Here is a 20,664-nt window from a genome sequence, read left to right on the forward strand (position 1 = left end):
TAGTTAAAAAAATTTTTTTAACACCATAAAGCAAAAAAAGTATAGCAATAACCTGCTCAGTGACTAAAGGTCAGAAAGACTAAAGAAAATAGACAACAACCAGAACTTAAAGGTCAAGGGTTATAGAGATTCATATTCTGCACACATCATTTCCAAGGGAATGTTTGAAGATAGATTTTTTTTTTAACCTGCCCCAAATCTAATGTTTGATGGTGAGGGTTTTATAAGCAAGCTTGAATTCATTAATATGTGCCTGTTTACTCTCTACTTTATCTTTCAAAGAAAGTAGTTAATCCTTCATCTAAACAGAGACCAGGCCTGGAGTTTAATGAGCAGAGGTTTAACTGGGAGGAAAACTCATCTTTTACCTGTTTTCCCTTTAAGCTCTGGTCCCTTTCAGCAAGAGGAGGACTTGCCTGCAGACGTAATGAACCTGCAGCTCCTTCCTCCGGTCCTTGTGAGGCCTGAGAGGGACCCCCTCTATTGTCACATGGTCTTAATGGCATATCCGACTGACAAAATTAAGATGATTTAACTGCACTGGGTCAAAAGCATCCTATCTTTTCACTCCAGCTTGTCCTTCCCAGAGTTTCTTTAAGGTCAGGTGGCATTGGGGAGGCCATGGGCATTTTGGGGACCCAACTAAGGCAAAGTCGAGCTAATACGGGTTCAGGGGACAGGGCTCTGAGGTGTTATTGGGGGAACCTCTGGCCTCCGGCTGGTTCTTGGTGGCTGCTACCCTGGGGAGGGTCCCTGGGCTGCCGGGGCTGTCCTGAGGCCCACATAGTGTTCCTCTCTGACCCCTCTGAGGGCCCTGGGGTCTTCTGCCTCCCCCCACTGTGGGCCACTGGGCCCCTCTTCACCTGCATGGCTCCTGGGTACCTTCTCCTCCAGACCCTCCTGGGCATCTCCTTGCTCTGTCCCTGGGGCCACACAGGCCACTCAGCACTCCCACGACAGGGCTTCCTGGGGAGAGCACCCCAAATTCCTGTCTGGAGCTACCACCAAGGCCATGCCAACCTGGAGATTATACCACTGAAACCACTGTCATTGCTTTTCTAGAACTCTGCCCCGGGGGGGTAGTAGTGGGTGGAGAGCAACAGTTACTTTCTTTGCTTCCTGAGCTTCCCTGAGAGAGGAAAATGAGGAGCCTTAGTTACTCCAGACCCCCATCAGGCCTCCCGGGCAGGAGCCTGCCCCAGTGGGGATGAGGGTTCATAACTGCTGCACTAAAGGATGCTGGAAATCCACCCGGAAACAGATTTCCTACTGTAGGAGACTGCTGACCACCTCCTGCCCAGCCCTTCCCCTTAGTCCAGAGACTCAGAGAAGAAGGCAGCCTACCCCACCCCCCGCGAATGCACACACACACGCACGTACGTGTATAATATATACAACACAACACAGACCACACACACACAGTGCGCATAAAACACGTACAGACATGCGCGTACAACACGCACACCAGAAACTCTTAGTAAACGAGATAATATCTTATTACGATATTTTCAAAAAATCAAAAATTAACGTCAAAATCCCTGATGAACAACATATTAAAATTCTAAAGATCGGGTTCAGACCCTGTGTTTGCACAACCTCACCTGCCTCGTGCTCATCCCAGCTCTGAAATAAAATGTTATTTATGAAAAGAGGGGGCCAGCCTGGGAGCCGTGGTTTGCTAACGTGACTTCTTTTTATAATTTATTTATTTTTGGCCACGTTGGGTCTCTGTTGCTGCGCGTGGGCCTTTTCTCTAGTTGCGGCGAGCAGGGGCTACTCTTCGCTATGGTGCGCGGGCTTCTCGTTGCGGTGTCTTCTCTTGTTGCGGAGCACGGGCTCTAGGTGTGCGGGCTTCAGTAGTGCTAACACGACTTTTTAAAATACTGCATTAAGACAGTATCTGTTCTGATTAATGAGTTGTCTGGAAGCCTCTTAAATTCTGTGCCCAAGGCCGGGGCCTCCGTCTCCTTACCCTGGTCCTGCCCTGGGTGGTGGAGTCAGGATCTGAACACAGAAAGCCTGGCCCTGAGCCTGTGCTCTCAAACACTGGGCTCACCTTCCTTAAAAAGACCTGGAGGGGAAGGAGCATTGGGCTAATCCTTGAGGTCAGAGACCCGGGGAGGTGAGGAAGCCATTCCTTCATTTACCTGTCCTGGTCCCTGGCTAACTTGAGAAACATCTCTACATGGCCTACACTATGCTCTTAAAAATTTTTTTTTAAACTGGCTCATTTTTAAGATATGGAAACAGATTCAGTGATATCTGAAACAATTTGCCTCAGTTTACTCAGCTGGTAAGGGAAGGGGCCAGGGTTCATTCTAGGACTCTGCTTCCAAAGCCAAGTGCTTTGACCAGGACTGCCTGGAGTGCTTGTAATCTATGATACATGTATTTAGTGAAATTAGACAAAATGTAGGCCTGGAATAGAGATTTTAACCCTGAAATGAAGCCCAAGACACACAAAGAGATAAATAGAGACAAAGGCAGAGATGGGTGGGGGTGGGGGGTGGGGAGGGGAGGAAAAGGTGGGGGAGGGATGTAAGGGCGATGGGGGAGGAGAGGTAGGAAAGTGCAGGGCAGGCCCCGGAAGGATGCTCTCATTAGCAGAGGACGTTTGACGGAACAGTACAGTTTGTCCTTCATCTCAGGTGACAGCCCTGTGAGGTACACAGAAGAGATGGCACAGGTGGGAAGTGAGAGGTGAGATGCTAGGTGACTCGTCCAAGGTCCAGGTACTCAGTTTGTGATGCCAGGACCCGCCGGGAGGCGAGCCTGGCGCCCTCAGCTCCAGGCCTGCTTGCTCTTTCTATTTTATCAGACGACTGTGTTTGGGAAAGAGACAGGGCTGGAAATGCGTGGCCATCAGAGCCTCCATCTGAGCTTGGAGTGCGGACTGTCGAGGGAGGAGTCGTGGAGGCTGACAGCAATGATTTCCCAAATCCCCTCAATGAAGAGATGCCTCTCCCTCGCCCCACCAACCTCATTTCCTTAAAAGCTCAGCTCACTGGCCTGTTGATTCCTGGAGCTCCTAGAAACCCCTGCTTCCCACCCCGGCCTCTCCTATGTGACCTTCAACTCCAGGAATGCTGGAGGTCTTTGAGGGCTCAGGAGAGAGTCTGATAACATTAGAGCAAGGACGCGTTATCTCCCAGGCACTGAGGTTGGGTAACTTGCCCAAATCCCTTGCAGAATAAGTGCAGCGCCAGCGCCCGCTCTCTCCAAGCCAGGCTCTCCCCCGACTGAGACCTGGAAGGAAGTGTCTCCAGTTGCCAGCTCGCTGTCTGCATTACCATGACTCCAAGGTCCTCCCCAAAGTGTTTCCTATTCCAGGAAGCTCTCACCCAGGAAGCTGCGGATTACTTTGGCTTCCCAAATCTTCTTCAGAGACCCATCAGCTTTTCAATCGAGAGCATCAGAAATAGCTCACACCCCAAGACGCTTTCAACCTCTGCCTCTCTAATCCTTGCCTTGCGGTGCCCAGCCTAAGGGGTGGGGTTAGTGAGCTCACCCTACCTGAATCCAGGCTCCTTCCCATGAAAACCTACCTCAACCAGCCTTCAGAATTTCGGTGAGGATCCCAGCGTTGGCCTCCTTCCTCTGACTCTCCTCCCTGCTCCCCGCACAGTAAGAATGAACACAGCTGGGTCTGCTAACCAGCAGATTGTTTGGGCGATATTTTTTGCGGAGCTGGAATTTGATAACAGAAAGAAAAGAGGAAAAGTAAGAGTTCTCTGTGCTATACAGTAAGTGCTTATTATCAATAGTTATTTTATATATGGTAGTGTATGGGACAAGAATCTAAAAAAAAGTGGATCTATGTGTATGTATAACTAATTCACTTTGCTGTACACCTGAAACTAACACAACATTGTAAATCAACTATATTGCAATAACAAAAATAGCAATATAAAAAAAAGAGAAATAAGACAAAGAAAGATGAATAGGGACATTTCACTGGGGACCAGGGACCAGCTCATGCAGCAGCAGGACATCCTGGGGCCCCGGGCCCACAGGGAACTTGGGCCTTGATGGACAGCAGAAGTGGAGGCAGCTACGTGGAATCCCAGGGTTAAATCTGCGGCCCTCCTGTGGCCTGTGTAGGCAGATCGCAAACTTGGTTCCCCATCCGCCAGGTGGAAGGGAAAGCTGCGTCTGCTAAAGAACCATCTTTCAGTCTCCTTTCCGGGAAAGGTTCAGGGTTTCAGGTTCCACAGCCCATGTCTCCCTCCCCAGGATGCAGTCCGTCTGGCCAAGGGGAGCCTGCTGAGCCCCAGGGCCTCGACGGTCCTCAGCCGCGGCCACTACTCACTCTGCGGGCATCTGCTGCCGGTGGTTCAACCCCGACTCAGCTGGGCCTGGTGTGCTCCCTGCCAGCCTGGCCTCACCGCCCTCTCCCAGGAACAAGGTCTGACCTTGACTCCCATTTGCCCCCTGCAGGGAGTCCAATCCGAGGTTCTCCTAGAGTCCGGCCTCCTCTGCCCGCCCAGGGTGACTGTCCTCGGGCGTGGGTGCTGCCTGCCCCGCCCTCCGCAGGGCCCACACAGCAGAAGCCACTCTCCAGCCCAGCTCTGGACTCATGGCACGCAGGCGGAACCCCTACACTAGATCGAGGTCTTGTGGAGGTTTTCTGCCCAGAACCCCAGAATGTCCAGACAACAAATGACCTGCCGTCAGCCTCCCCTCAGCCTGTTCACACATCATCCTTTCTCCAGACATCAGCCAGGAGAGGGAGGCTGGGGCCTGTGTTACCACCAGCTCAGCCAGCAGAAGCCTATTGTCTCCCATTGCAGGTGCTCGAAGTTGAAGAGCAGGGTGTGGGCAGGGCTGGCTTCCTCTGAGGCCCCTCTCCTGGGCTTGCAGATGGCCATCTCCCCGCTGTGTCCTCACTGGTCGTCCCTCTGTGCCTGTCGATGTCATAAATGCTTCTTTTTTAAATTTTTTTTCCTTTTTGAATTCCATTTTACTTTTTTTTTTTCTTAATACAGCAGGTTCCCATCAGTCATCCATTCCACACATACCAGTGTATACATGCCAATCCCAATCTCCCAATCCATCCCCCGCCCCTGCTTTTCCCCCTTTGGTGCCTCTCTTATAAGGACACCAGCCATACAAGATCAGGGCCCACCCATAGGACCTCATTTTACCCCAGTCACCTCTTTAAAGGCCCTGTCTCCAAATGCAATCACACCCCGAGGTGCTGGGGGTTAGGACGTCGACATATGAAATTGGGGTGTGGGACACAATTCAGCCCCAAGAACACGGCTCTTCTCTGCTGTTTCCCTCACGTTCCATTCTGTTCTCTTCCAATCCCCAGGGGCCAGAATCCCCGCCTGCCCATTTCTTTTTTCTTTCCAGATGGGAGTTTTCTCATCACTCCTCTTTCTAATCTGCCATCTCCCCTTCCATAACGGGGAAAAGGTGACCGTGGGACATGACTTTGAAGGGAAAGATGAGAAGTCCTTTGACTTCACATTGTCAAAGTCTTCTCTTCCTTAGCTTTACGTGGAGGTCGAGGATCCCCGTGGATAAGCCTGGCAAGATGGTGAGGAAAGGAGGTTGATAGAACCGATGAGCAAGAGGAAGGGCAGGGCCTCCAGCAAAGGAGGGTGAGCTCACCTGGGCTCCAGGATGCCCGGTGCTCTGCTCCCTCAGCCTTTCCTGCCGGGGCCCCTGCGGCACATTTACATCCTGGGAGGAAAGGCTCTGTGCCAGTGGGGAGAGTTTGCTCCCTGCTTCTGTAACCATTTGGACCCCAGGAGGAGATAGAACCGTAAAAGAGGGAGCCTTTTCCCCACCTGGAGAGACTGCTGGGGCTCTCAGATTCTAGAACAGCGGGAGCACTTCCCCATGGGGCCAAGATTCCACAGTGACAACATGGGTCTAGCAAGCCACTGAAAATCTCAGTGATCATATGAACCCTTTGGCACCCTCAAGCTGTGAGGGTTAGGAAGATCCAGATTCTTTGAAGTGGATTGGAAAGGAAAAAAGTAAAAAAAAAAGGAAGCTAATTGACAACATTTTCATGGTACTTTGTTCTTTAATAGGCAGTATTGAGACCATTTACCATGTCCCTCTTGACCTACCATTCCTTTCGACTGTAATGAAATGAGTTTCTTGTACGGAATTTTTATAATTCTACTCTCTATGTTAGAGTAGTTAGTATTTGATGATGGGCCTGAAGCCAGCCGAACATCCTTTAGAAGTTTTCAAGGTATCTGATTGAGTTTATCAGCTTCTCTTTCGAAGCTTCTTTACTGCCTCTCTGAATGATTAGAGAGTTTTTTTTATAATTGTGCAGAGCTTGACATGATGATGAGACAATCAGAAAGTAGCTGCACAGACAGGGCAGAGGCACTTGCTCTACTGATTAATGAAGGACCAACAGCTCTCCCTAGTGAAATAACAGGGGTCTAAACGTTTCTACGAGCTACCTTAAAAACCCCATTCAATCCGCACAAAGTCGGGATCAAACCTCTTTCTACTGCAGATCTTCACAAGTAGAATGGAAACGTATCAGTAAGACTTCTGATTATCAGTTAGGGAGAAGTTAAACAATATATCAATTATTATATTTGTGACTGAAAGACTTTATAATATGCCCTTATTTAAAGCGTCTTAAATCTGAAAAAAAAACAGATAAAAGTGAATTTAATTGTCTCAGAACAATCATTCATCTTAACTTATCAAAACATAATGATAAGGGCTTATTAAAAGAATAGCAAATATTGATAGACTACTGGTAAGACCAAAAATATTTTGACTGGATTTTCATGAGAAATTGATAAATATGGTTAAGAAACTGCCACTAATACATTTGGGGAAAATTATAAAATGCCAAGAAAGAAACCCATATTCAATTTTTCTTTTCTCCAGGTGTGAACAATGCTTAGTAGAGACTGGGATATTCATGAAGGTCTTCCCTACTTGCTTCATTCATGCAAATGGAAAGTTATTCTGCATAATTCTCAGTTAATGCACCACGGGAGAGGAGAGATTCCCAGAAGACTTTGAAAACTACATGGAAAGAGACCCAAAGGCCAATATTACATGGAGCCACAAATTGCAGACAGAAGTCAAGTCAGTAAGATTTGATAATCTAATGGAAAAGGCTTGATAGAGAAGAAATTACTTCTTTCAGATTCTACTAATTGTTGAATAGAACACGTATTCATGGGATTCATTCACAATCTAAGTGCATTCACTTGATGGGTTAGAGGAAAGCTCTTAACAAATTAAACTTTTAAATGTAAGCTGTATAGGGTTGGTTAACATTTAAGATTAACCCACCATTCTGAGGCATTCGGTGAAAAGAACAAAGAGAAGTTCAAGCTTTGAACCAGGAAGTGAGAAGTTCAAAGTTGTTTGGATTTTTCAGGCAGAAATATATGTGGTGACCTAGATGGGTGGGATGGGGGAGTGGGGTGGGAAGGAGGTCCAAGAGGGAGGGGATATATGTATACATATGGCTGATTCGCTTCGTTGTACAGCAGAAACTAACACAGCACTGGAAAGCAACTATACTCCAATTTTTTAAAAATCGAAGAATCCATGGTTAGGCATAGAGTTTCTGATATAGAGACCTAGAAAAATGAGTTTCAAAGCAATTGGTTTTCATTAACAGAATGTGATGGGTCATAAAAACCCCATCTAAATGGGTATAATGTCTGGAATGGGATCTAAATTTGGATCCCCGCTAATGTGCAGCAGTGGTTATTTGGGCCTCTCTATCCTCCCAAGCCTCTTCAAATGCACCTGTCCTGACCACGGAAATGCCTGGAAGTGAGGAGAGCTTGCTGTTTCCAACTCAGGAGTTAATATCCTGTCTCCCACTTGCCTGCTTTTAATCCTTTGTGTCTCCCTGGTGACCTTGGTTCTTTGATCCTGTTGCTGTTTTTTCTCCCCTCTCTCTACAATATTTGCTCTCAAAAACTTAGCTATGGGGACAAGAAAAGGAAGCATATTTTCCCAAAGTAGCATCTTTTCAATCATTGTGAATGAGACTATGTTGACACAATATAATCACTGTTGAGATAACAATGAAAAGACAGTAGAAGTTTTATGATTCCAACACTCGGGGGCGCGAGAGACCCTGACCAGTTCTTCCACTTACATAAACTAAGTCTGCTGGGCTACAAGATAATTAAATGTATTGACAAACTAATAAGAATCTTAAGAAAATGATGCAAATGAACTTACTTACAAAACAGAAATTGACTCACAGACATAGAAAAAACTTATGGTTACCAAAGGGGAAGGATGGGGGAGGGATAAATTAGAACTTTGGGATTAACATACACACAATACTATATATACAACACATAAACAACAAAGACGTGCTGTATAGCGCATGGAACTCTACTCAATATCTTGTAATAACCTATAAGGGAAAAGAATATATATATTAAAATATATATATATATATTAAAAAGAGAAAAACAAGTCTTAAAAAAAAAGAAATTAAGGCCAAAAACTAAGTGAAAGTGGAACGTGAAATAGAAAGTACATTGCAAGCAGGTTTTAGCCCTGGGTTCATTTGCCAAACCTGGTGCCTTGGTCTTTGGCTTTTATGGCTGGTCCAAGAAGGAGAATCTAATAGGAGACCCCCTTGGTTTTTTTAATTGATGTGTAGTTGATTTATAATGTCATGCTAGTTTCAGGTGAATAGCAAAGTGATTCGGATGTACATATATATATATAGAGAGAGAGAGAGAGAGAGCGAGAGAGAGAGAGAGAGGCTCTACTACCATAGGAATGGGTCAAAGGGAACATTTGAAGAAATAATTGTGGTGGATTTTTCAGAACTAATAAAAAATTTCAATTCAAAGTTTAAACCCAACAATTTCCAAACACAATTAAAGAGAAAAGAAATCAACATTTAGTTGCATCCCAATGAGACAAAGCGATCTTCTCAAAAGCTAGAGAGAAAACGCATATTATCAACAATGGCATGAGATTTATTCTGATGATCTTTAGTCTGATATTTATTCTGAGATCTGATTTTTCACAGCCCAGGAGAGTGAAACTCTATTTTTAGTGCACTTAGAGAAAACAGATGTAAACTTAAATAATTTTCAGATCAATAAAAAAGCCAATAGGGCTTCCCTGGTAGCACAGTAGTAAAGAATCTGCCTGCCAATGCAGGGGACATGAGTTTGAGCCATGGTCTGGGAGGATCCCACATGCCACAGAGCAACTAAGCCCGTGCACCACAACTACTTAGCCCACGCGCCACAACTTCTGAAGCCCGCACGCCTAGAGCCCATGCTCTGCAACAAGAGAAGCCACTGCAATGAGAAGCCTGTGCACTGCAACGAAGACCCAACACAGCCAAAAATAAAAAAATAAAATACATAAAACAAAAAAATATGTAAAAAAATTAAAAAGCCAATAGCTTTTGTTAAGGAAATTCTGAAGGAAGTGTTTCATGAAAAGGAAAAGGACCCCAAATATAGATCTGAGATGTAAGAGGGACCACTGAGAAAGCATACATTTATGCAAACACTGGCTGTATAAAATAGTATCAATCAACCCTGTTGGATGAAATAAAAACAAGACAGAAAAAGGCACTACAAAAAAAGGAATAATCAAAGTTATGGTGTTCCAAGTTTCTCGTATCATTTAGCAAAACTATGGAGCCATTGCTTGGCTTTAAACTTGGTTAAGTTAAATAATATGTCAACCGTGGAGTTGGTGAGAGACACGGGTGGGATTCCCAAGGTCGTGGTAATTAGTCATTTCTTAATCTAAGCTGTGGGCACACAGTTGTGCGTTGTATCCCTATTCTTTTCTCTTACACATCTTGGTATCTGCTCAGTGCTATGAATTAGCCAGGAGAGAGGTTCATGTGATTAGAAAGTTGAGTGAAATGCAATACTGCCTTCAAGGTGCTTTCTCTGCAGTGAAGGAAATACACATGTAGGAACTGAAAAGCAACTAGGAATTTGCACACCAAATATAAAGTGATAGGAGAGGGGCAGAGAGCAAAATGGGGCTCATTAAGTGGCCAGAGAAGATTTGTAAAAGGGGTGGCCCTGGAAATGAGGCTTAGAGGAAGAGTGCCTGCAGTGGGGTGGCTGATTCTAGGTAGGACCTGGTGAGGAGAGGCCCTGGAGTCACATGGGGCAGACAGAGAAGAGAGTCGTCGTTGCAGATGGGAATACAGCTGAAACCACATAAAAGGGATGAATATTCTGTCTAGTTCTCAAATTGAATAGACCAGTTTGGGGTAGGTAATTGAAAAATAAAAGCACTGATTGTTAGTGTTGCTTTACCCACTTTCTTCATTTCCTAGAGAGACTCTGATTGGAAGGCCAACACCGTTCCCTTCTCAGACATCCCTATTTAGCAAGGAATATGCCCTTTGATACAACTTGAAAATTTCTTCATACCCCTTGGTAATTTTTGCTCTTCTCTGCTTTCCTTCTTCCTTTCTGATCTAGAAGAATTTCTTCCTTTTCCCTCTCTTATTGCATTGGCAAGGACCTTTAGTAATGTTGAATAGAAGTGGTGAAGTGGGCATCCTTTCCTTGTTTCTGATCTTAGGGGGGAAAGACTTTAATCTTTAGCCATTGAGTGTGATGTTATCTGTAGGTGTTTTCTAGATGCTCTTTATCAGGTCAAGGAAGTTTCCTTCTATTAGTTTGTAGACATTTTTTTTTTTTAAATCAGGAATGGTTGTTGAACTTTGCCAAATGATTTTTCTGCATTTATTGAGATGATCATGTAGTTTTCTTTTTTAGCTTGTTAATATGTGAACTATATTGATTGATTTTCAAATGTTAAATTGACCTTGCATTTCTAGAATAAACCCCACTTGGACATGATATATTACCCTTTTAATATATTGCTTGATTAAATTTGCTACAGTTTTGTTAAGGATTTTTACATCTATGTTCTTGAGGGTTATCGGTCTGTAGTTTTCTTTCCTGTAATACTTTTGTCTGGTTTTGGTATCTGAGTAATGCTGGCCTCATAGAATGAGTTGTTAAGTATTCCCTCCTCTGCAATTTCATTGAGGAGTTTGTATAGAATTAGTATTATTTCTTCCTTAAGTGTTAGATCTGCAAAGGGGTCCCCTCCAGTCTGCAGCTGAGTCATATTTTCTTACTTCTTTGCCTACCTAGCATTTTCTGATTGGATAACAATAAAGTTGTGATTTTTACCTTGTTAGAGTCTGGATATTGTGTTACTATAAATATTTTTGAGCTTTGTTCTGGAATGCCATTCATTTCCTTGAAAAGGATTCTATCCTTTTGTGACTTGCTTGTAGGTTTGTTGACTGGGTACAAGCACATCTGCTTTTGAAGTTTGTCCACTACTGAGGAAATACTACATGAGTCCTTTAACTGATGTAGTATATATTTTTAAAATTTATGTTGTTGAAGTATAGCTGATTTACAATGTTGGGTTAATTTCTGCTGTAGAGCAAAGTGATTCAATTATATATATATATTTATATATATATATATATTCTTTTTCATATTCTTTTCCATTATGGTTTATCACAGGATATTGAATATAGTTCCCTGTGCTGTACAGTAAGACCTTGTTGTTTACCCATTCTATATATAATAGTTTGCATCTGCTAATCTTAAACTCCCAATCCATCCCTCCCCCACCCCCCTCCCCCAACTGATGTGTATAAATGGCAAGGGTTCCACTCTGGAGCAAAAACGATGGCTGGTCCTGTGTGAGTTAAAGCAGCTGTTCTCTGTAATCCTTTCCGGTGGTTCTTTTCCTGGCCTCGGGTCATTTCATGACGTGCCTATGCTGACTGGCGCTCTGCGGACAGAGGGGAAGGGGCCGTTTGTAGATTTCTAGAGCTCTCTCTGTGGAGCTCTTGCCTCTCTGGTTCTCTGCCCTGAAAACTCCGTCCCTTTGACCTCCTCTTCCTCCCAACATCTTCTCCTGAACTCAGGGAGGCTGCCCAGCTCTTCCTGGTTGCCCTCCCCTCCAGGTGATGGTGGGACTCACCTTGTTTGTTTCTCCTATCTCAGGAATCTCTGTCCTTTGCTTTTGTCCAATGTCTAAAGATCATTGTTTCATGGATTTTGTCCTCTTTTTTTAGACATCCCATCTTGACTAGATGTGAAAGTCTCAAATTTACTATCTACACTAATTTCGATTTACATGATTCTGTCTTTTCTGCTTGCCTTTCCACTTCTAATCAGATGCTAGGATTTCATGAAACCAAAGTCATGTCAAATGAGAATCCAGGGTTTGGAGGAAAGAAGGAACAGAGAATTAATCAAGTTAAAGATAAAACTAGTTCAATACCTTCACTGGGTTCCTCCTACCTGTGAAGCACCATGCTTGGTGTCAAGCAGGTATTAGACGTTTGCATAAGCCATAGTCCCCTATGGATTTAGAGTTGAATGCAGTTAAGAAACAGGTTTTCTGAGATTTCAGGATTACTCTTTGAAACAGAGAATACCCCTACCCATTTCTTTTTTTCCTCTGCTTCTCCCTCCATTCATTTCCTAAGCCTCCTAGAAAACTATTCCCCAGCAAGACGGCCTGTGTTTGCCACTTGGAAGCTCTGCAAGCGTCCTTCCCTGGTTGCTAGGGACTTCCTAAGGCTTCCTACTCAACCGTTCAGCCCTGATCTGAGAAGAAACGAGGAAGCCATTAGCCGCATCCACTCAGGGATGATCTTACAAAACCTGACTCTTGTCTGCATCTCAGTTCATTTACGCGTTCTGTTTGTCCTGTAGTTGCTGATGCTTTATTTATGTTGGGCATTCGGGCAGCTGTGCTGGCCTTGTTAGAGCCGCTGGTGCCCTTGCGGGAGCATTCCATTCTGCTACATTTGTGTCATACTTTTGCAACACACTGGAAGGCTGAATCTGGGAGGTTCAAGGAAATGTCAGCCCGTGATGTGCGTGAGGCTCAGCTGTGCTTCTCCATCTACCAGAAGAAACATTACTAATTGATTTGTCATTTGCAAAACCACAATCCTAATAAAAGTTTCATGAGAGGGTGCTACCAACTTTGACTGCAACACTGGTGGTCTCTGCAGGCTCCAAATCTGACATGAGCTGATTTTTAAACTTTTGCTTATTTTTTGAGCCACCCATCGAATCATATAGTAACTTCTCCTTAATAGAAGCTTAGTCAAAGAAAGGGCTACATATTCCTGGTGGGGGTAGTCATGATGCGCAACTGTGCCCTCCCACATGAAAGAGAAGCCTAGGAAGCTGTTTAGAAGGAGTAGAGACAAGTAAGAACCTACTAAGTGCTCGGACCCAGGTACCAAGAAGCAAACTCCTCCCTCCCCCATCTCTTCACACAGGGCTACAGTTAGGATGCAATCTTTGATTGTGTTCCTTGTGTTTATGTACCTTGTCTAGCTCCTCCGTGAGGCTGAGACCTGAATATGTGGCTTTAGGTGACAGATGAGGTGCAGAGCAGCGGTTCTCCCAGATGGTACCCCTCACCTGCCAGGTCTGTCTGTACACAGCATCTCCATCCCTGGAACCAGCCCGGACGCTCACCTCAGCTCTGTGAGTTCAGGTGAAAGCCCTCGTGAGCACTGTCAGCTTTAGTGAACATTGGGGGGTGAGGGGTGGGAGGGGGGTTAGATCACGTGCTCCTCAGCAAAGGTCCTATCTTGACATTGACATTGATATTCTCCAAAGTGATTTCTCAGCCATTCGGCTGGCTGCAAAAACTCTCTTCTTCCCGTTACCCTATATCAGCCTCTCTGGCGTCTTTCCACTCAAATGCCTTTCCTTTCTGTCATGGAAAGAAACTTCTGCTCTGTACCGGCAAACTGCCCTCCAAACTTGCATCCCTGAACTAGTCACCATTCTTCAGCAGAGCTATGAGCTGTCCAGGTAGCAGCTCCATCCTCTTTAGAAGGCAGCTGGTGGCCATCTCTTGTTACTGATTCATTCTTTTCAATCTCACTTTTAATCCAAGAAGATTTTCAAGTGATTTTCCCAAAGGGGATTCTGGTGGAGTAAATCTGCTCCATCACTTTCCATCAGAGTTCAAAGTATGCCTAGGAGATGGAAGGACCAGAGAAAGGTGTTAAAGAGAAGGTGGGAATGGAGTTGGACCTTGACACAAAGTAGACTTAATGGGTGGGATGAAAACAGAGGACCACTTCAAGGTATTTTCTGAACTTCCAAGCTATTCACATGTTAACTCTTCCCAAATAGAAACATGACAAAAAGAGCTGATATTCTCTTCACATTCTCCATAGGAGTTGACTAGGAAGGGTTCTAAATCTTTTGTCTGGCTTTTTTAGTTCCCTTATATAGGTGATATCATACAGTATTTGTCTTTCTCTGACTTATTTCATTTAGCATGTCCTCAAGCATATCCATGTTGTCACAAACAGCAGGATGTCTTTCTTTCTAATGGCTGAATAATATTCCATTGTATGAATACATACTACATCTTCTTTATCCATTTATTCATTGACAGACATTTAGATTATTTCCATATTTTGGCTATTGTAAAAAATGCTGCAATGAACATGGGAGCGCAGATAACTGTTTAAGATCCTGTTTCCATTTTTCTTTGGATAAATACCCAGAAGTAGAACTGCTGGGTAGTTCTATTTTTAATTATTTTGAGGAACCTCCAAACTGTTTTCCATAGCGGCTGCACCAGTTTACATTCCCACCAGCAGTACACATGGGTTCTCTTTCCTCCACAACCTGGCCAACACGTCATTTCTTGTCTTATTGATAACAGCCACTCTAACAGATGTGAGTTTTGATTTGCATTTCCCTGATGGTTTGTGATGTTTGTCTGAGGACATCTAGCTTCCATTGTTTCATTCACAGCCGACACTCCAGTGAATTCATCTGAATTAAGTTACTGAATATGCACAGATCCTTCTTTTCCTTGGTTAGGACTGCTTTGTCCTTTTCTCCATCATTCTCATTTCTAGCCTTTCACCATCTGCCACTGTTTATTTATGCTCTTCCTCATTTCCATTTCATAATTTTTAAAAATACTGACTTCTGACCAGAGTTTCATACCTCCAAAGCCCTTAACTGTTTTTTTTAAGCTAGTAAGGAATATTAAAAAATAACATTACCAAATAATGACATAAAATAAAAACCAAATACCAAGAGCTGTCGGGTAAACTAATAAAACATTACAACTTTTCATCCAAACCAGAATGGATCATGGTGGGTGATTTCTCAAATCCAGATCACCTTTCCTTGTCGGCTGGGTCTCTAAAAAGATCACAAAGTCAGGGAAACCCAACTGAAAAGGCAAACATCCTTGTGCACAGGGAGAGCTGTAGGGTTAGTGACAGTTATCCAAACAGAGGGGGTCCTTACGGGTGGGTGGGACTGGGAGGGGCAAGCTCACTTGAAGACCTGGAGGAGAAAGGAAATATGAGAAAGCCTAGAGAAAAGGTTTGAAAAGCGATTTAACAAAGGCCAGAAAAGAAGAAGGAGAAGAAGAAGAAGAATGAGGAGGATGGGGAGAGAGGAAGGGGGGAGGGGGAGAGAGGAAGGGGGAGGGGGAGAGAGGAAGGGAGAGGGGAAGAGAGGGAAGGGGGAGAGGGGAGAGAGGAAGGGGGAGGGGAGAGAGGAAGGGGGAGGGGGAGGGGGAGGGGAAGGAAATAAGGAAGTACATTAGGAAAATTAGGTAGTCAACATCAAAGGAATTGAGTCTGCTTCACCTTTTCTAATTCTTCCCTTTCCAATCTGCCTGTGTGTATTTACTATACTACATACCTAGTGTTTCTAGTCCTCTGTCTCTTATTCAATCCAGCATCACTGCTGAGTATCAGACACTTTGGCATCTGCTAGGGCAGCGGCACCAGGATGTGGACCCTGCCCTGAGCAGCAGCCAGAAGGAGGAGGTGGTGATGTGGGAGGGCAGGTGGGACATTAAAGATGTCATTGCAGGGCCAAATAGACTTTTGACAGGGTAATGGTTTTTATTAACTAATTACAAGGCTTAACATAATCCCAAGAATGACATTTTACAGGTTTAACAGATTCAGCATTCTATCAACTAGCTAGATTAGCCCCAATGTCACAATAAAACTCTTCTGTTTACTGAAAGTCTGTAAGACATTGAGCCCTAGGCGTTTTCCCAAAGAGTAGAATAGACAGTGAAACTAAATGGAATAGAAAATAAATGGAGAAAAGCAGGGGGTGGGGAGGGAACAGGAGGGAAAGAACAAAACAGAGAAAGTACATGGAGTAAATATGAAAAGGACGCAGGGTTTGGTGACTACTGAGAATAAGAGCTGGAGGGATTTGGGAAGGTTATCGTCTTTGAAAGTCATTGTAGGAGCACGTTTGCACTCAGAATCAAGTCGACACAGCAACCTCTTTTCCTACAAGAGTATTCAAGAAAGATTTTGTCTTCAGCACCTTCAACAAGCTTCATTTGAAATGGCCTAACCACAGTCAAGTCCTTCCATATAACATCCTGCCAGAAAGTTTCACAACTATCGTTTTGGAGCCAAGTAAATTATTTTTAACCAGTAGACACCAAAGACTCTTTCAAGTAGGTCATCAAACAGAAGTCTGTGTTCTTCCGCTGCTGATTCTAACCTCATAATTCAAAACAGTTGAAAGGTCTAAACATCAACAATGAACATACAAAATGCTTAACAAAAACCTAGCTCCTAAAGTGGGGAGGACTCCCGGGTCTCTGGTTTACCGCCTCTGGATTTCTAGATAGTTGAACTGAGATTTGGTGCCCTTGAGTGATGCTCTCAGAGCTACACAGCTGATAGCAAAGCGGGGGCTGAACTTGAATCCCAGCATCCGGACTCCTGACAGCAGCATCTCCCCACCACCACACCGCCCTCTCCTCATGAAGAAATAGTTTCAATCTCCTCTTTTTCTGCAGCCCCTCTGCTTTCAAGATTCTCCAGAGATTCCATATAAGGTCATAAGAGTAAGACTCGTGCATTGAACAGTCTGAGCTCGGGCACAAAAGTGAAATGTTTTTATTTTCTCCAACTGCTGCCTTTAACTATGCTTTCCTCTTCTTATCGCTTAAACACATCTTGGGTAAATTCCTCAGTTCTTTTGTTCATTTTATGTATTAAAAAATGTCCACTACCATTTAAAACTTCAATTTCTTGTCTTCACACGGAGAGAATAATTGCAACTTATTTAATTGTTCATCTTTACCATTTTTGTTGCATGTTCCATTACTTTAAAAAAATTTAAACACTTTAATCTGAAATAATTTTGGACAGAGACAAGTTTCAAAATGGTACAAACAATTCCTACATATTCTTAGCCCATAATCCCCCAGTGATAATATTTTACTTCTTTGGCTTTATTATTCGGTTTTATATATATATATTATATTTTAAAAATACACTTATATGCACATTTTCCTAACCATTTGAGAGTAAGTTGTAGACGTTATGCTTCTTTGCTCCTCAATACTTCAGTGTGTATTTCTTTTTTAAAAATGACATTCTCCTATATAACCATGCAATGACTTTCAAAGCATAAAATTGACATTGATGCAACACTACGATCTAATCTACAGGCCTTATTCAAATTTCAGAATTATCTCACTAATGTCCTTAAAATAAAATGAGAAAATTAATTTCTTTCTGGTTCAAGATCCAATCAAGCATCACTCATTGCATTTAGTTGTCGTTTCTCTTTTGGCCTCTCTTATCTGGAACAATTCCTTAGTCAGGTGTGGGTGTGTCTGGGCGGAAGGGTGGGACGTAAGACTGCGGTTGTGCCATGGCCCAGGGGTGGGGGGGTCGGGGGGTGGGGGGGAGTGGATGGACCACAGAGGGTTCCGGGAGGGTAGCACCAGGTGCCCTGCTACTCACTTTGCCAGTGTCATCCCATCCATCCTCACTACAGGTCAGTGAGGAGGAAGCATAGTCACCATCTACAGACGGGGACATGGAGGGGCTGCACCTCAGCTGCCCAATGCCCTGCGGCTCGCAGGAGGGTGGGACCAGGACCTTCCTGAGACAGCACCAAGGCCTCCTCTGAGCGATAGACTAGACTCGGCTTGTGGGACAAAGCTTTGCTCAAAGGAACTGCTGCCATGGCGGTTAGATCGGGGATTCTGAAAAAGCAAAACACGAAAGACTGAGCTCATAGACACAGAGAACAGAGTGGTGGTTGCCAGAGGTGAGGGTGGGCGAAATGGGTGGAGGGGGTCAAAAGGTACAAACCTCCAGTGATGAAATAAACGTCCTGGGCATAAAATGTACACCCTGGTGACTAGAGTTAACTTTGCGTTGCATGTTTGAAAGTTGCTAAAAGAGTAGATCTTATAAGTTCTCACCACACGAAAACAAAATTCTGTAACTATGTGTGGTGATGGGTGTTACAAGACTCCGTATGGTTATCACGTCACAATATGTACGGATGTTGAATCATGTGGTACACCTGAAAGTAATATAATGTTATATGTCAATTATAGGTCAATAAAAACAATTCTGGATTATGTGATGAGCCCATGCACACAGGACGCGGGTAAATGGAGGGGCGCATTAAACAGACAAATGTCAACATATAGTAACAGAGAAGCGATTAAAGGCAAACGGGATAATACTACTCAGCCATTAAAAAGAATGAAAGTTTGCCATTTGCAGCAACATGGATGGCCTTGGAGGGCATTATGCTAAGTGAAATAAGTCAGACAGAAAGACAAATACTGGATGATATCACTTCTATGTGGAATTTTAAAAATTACAACAAACTAGGGAGTATAACAAAAAAGAAACAGACTCACAGATGCAGAGAACAAACTATGGTTACCTGTGGGGAGAGGGAAGGGGGAGGGGCAGTGTAGGGGGAGGGGAGTAAGAGGTACAAACTATTACATATAAAATAAGCTACAGGGCTTCCCTGGCGGTGCAGTGGTTAAGAATCTGCCTGCCAATGCAGGGGACACGGGTTCATTCCCTGGTCTGGGAAGATCCCACATGCCACGGGTCAACTAAGCCCGTGAGCCACAACTACTGAGCCCGCGCTATAGAGCCAGCGAGCCACAACTACTGAGCCTGCAAGCCACACTACTGAGCCTGTACACATAGAGCCTGTGCTCCGCAACAACAGAAGCCACCGCAATGAGAAACCTGCACAATGCAACGAAGAGTATCCCTTGCTCGCCACAGCTAGAGAAACCCCACACACAGCAATGAAGACCCAACACAGCCAAAAATACATTTAAAAAATTAAATAAATAAAATTTTTTAAAAAGTAAAAATAAAATAAGCTACAGGGATATATTGTACAACATGGGGAATATAGCCAGTATTTATAACAACTATAAATGGAGTATAACATTTTAAAATTATGAATCACTATGTCGTACACCTGTAACTTACATAATATTGTATATCAACTATACATCAATCAATCAACCAATAAAAACAATACACAAATAAACAAACAGGAAAGTCAGGTGCCTTCTCTGTTGTTTTTTTCCCTCACATCAGATTTCCATCAGCACCCAGATGTTTGTTCGTTTCAGTGAGCATTTATTGAGCACCTACCGTGTCCTCAGAATTGTTTCAGGGATCTGGGGAGATAAGGAGCTTGAAATCTACCTGAGCTGAAGGAACAGACTGAGACAGTGAACAAATGTGCGGATAAGCGGGTTTGGAGGAGGAGCCTGACTTTGAGGGAAAGCAGTTGCGCTTGGATCTGCCCCAGGACCCCCCTGCTCACCAGGAGAACGTGCTGTGACCTGGAAAGAGCTGACTGTTGGCACAGCGTGGCTAAGAGAAAGGTCCAGGAGAGGAAAGTACCAGGCTTGCCCTGCACGGATGAAGTTCCTGGCACTCGAGCCCCGGGGCAGCCGTGGAATTGGCCGTCTTTCCTGTGCTCTGTCTAGTATCCATTCATGGGCTACCTATGGAGATGGGTCCTATGCGTTTTATGTGTATTAAGCCATTTAATTCTCACAAGCACCCTTATAAAATACTGTGATTACCTCCACTTGACATATGAAGAAATGGAAATACATGCAAGCTAAGTACCTTGCCCCGGTTCACATGGCCTTTCAGTAATAAATCTAGGATGACAACCCAAGATGCTCAGCCCTGGCAACCAGGGCTCACGACATTGACCACCAGGCTGGGCTGCCTCTCACTGCGGTGGCTCTGAGCTGGCAGGCGGGGGCATGCTCTAATCAGAGTAGTAATAAGCCACTTTACTAAGAAGAAAAGCTGTGCAGAGGGATGCTGGCTAGTCACATGGTAGAAAGAGAACAGGATTTAGATCAGAAGACCAGGTGTTGATTGAACTCTGATACTAACTCGTTATGCATCAGTTAACCCCACTGACTCTCAACTTCCTCATATTTAACCTAAGGTTAACAATATCTACCTCACGAGTCTTCTGAATATCAGATAGACTGTATAACTGTGTCTAAAACAGCTCCTGGCACTAAGTAAATACACAGTAAACAGAAGGTGAGTGAAAGATCAGTGAGAGATGCTTCATAGACATAGGTCTGATTGCCCTTGACAAGAGTGTGAAGTTCATGAACAAGGACAAAATAAGCATCAAACGTGTGGGGATGTTCAGTGAATGAATCTAGGGGTGTCTGTTGGGGGGGGGCGGGTGGTCTATGTGTATAATAGCTGCCATTCATGGGGCAACTGTCATTTACTGAGGTCACCATGAACCTTCAATGTACCATTAATAACCATGAATTAAGGCATTTTGTTATGTACTTTGG

This window comes from Phocoena sinus, chromosome 14, assembly GCF_008692025.1.
Source record: "Phocoena sinus isolate mPhoSin1 chromosome 14, mPhoSin1.pri, whole genome shotgun sequence".
NCBI classification, from domain to species: Eukaryota; Metazoa; Chordata; class Mammalia; order Artiodactyla; family Phocoenidae; genus Phocoena; species Phocoena sinus.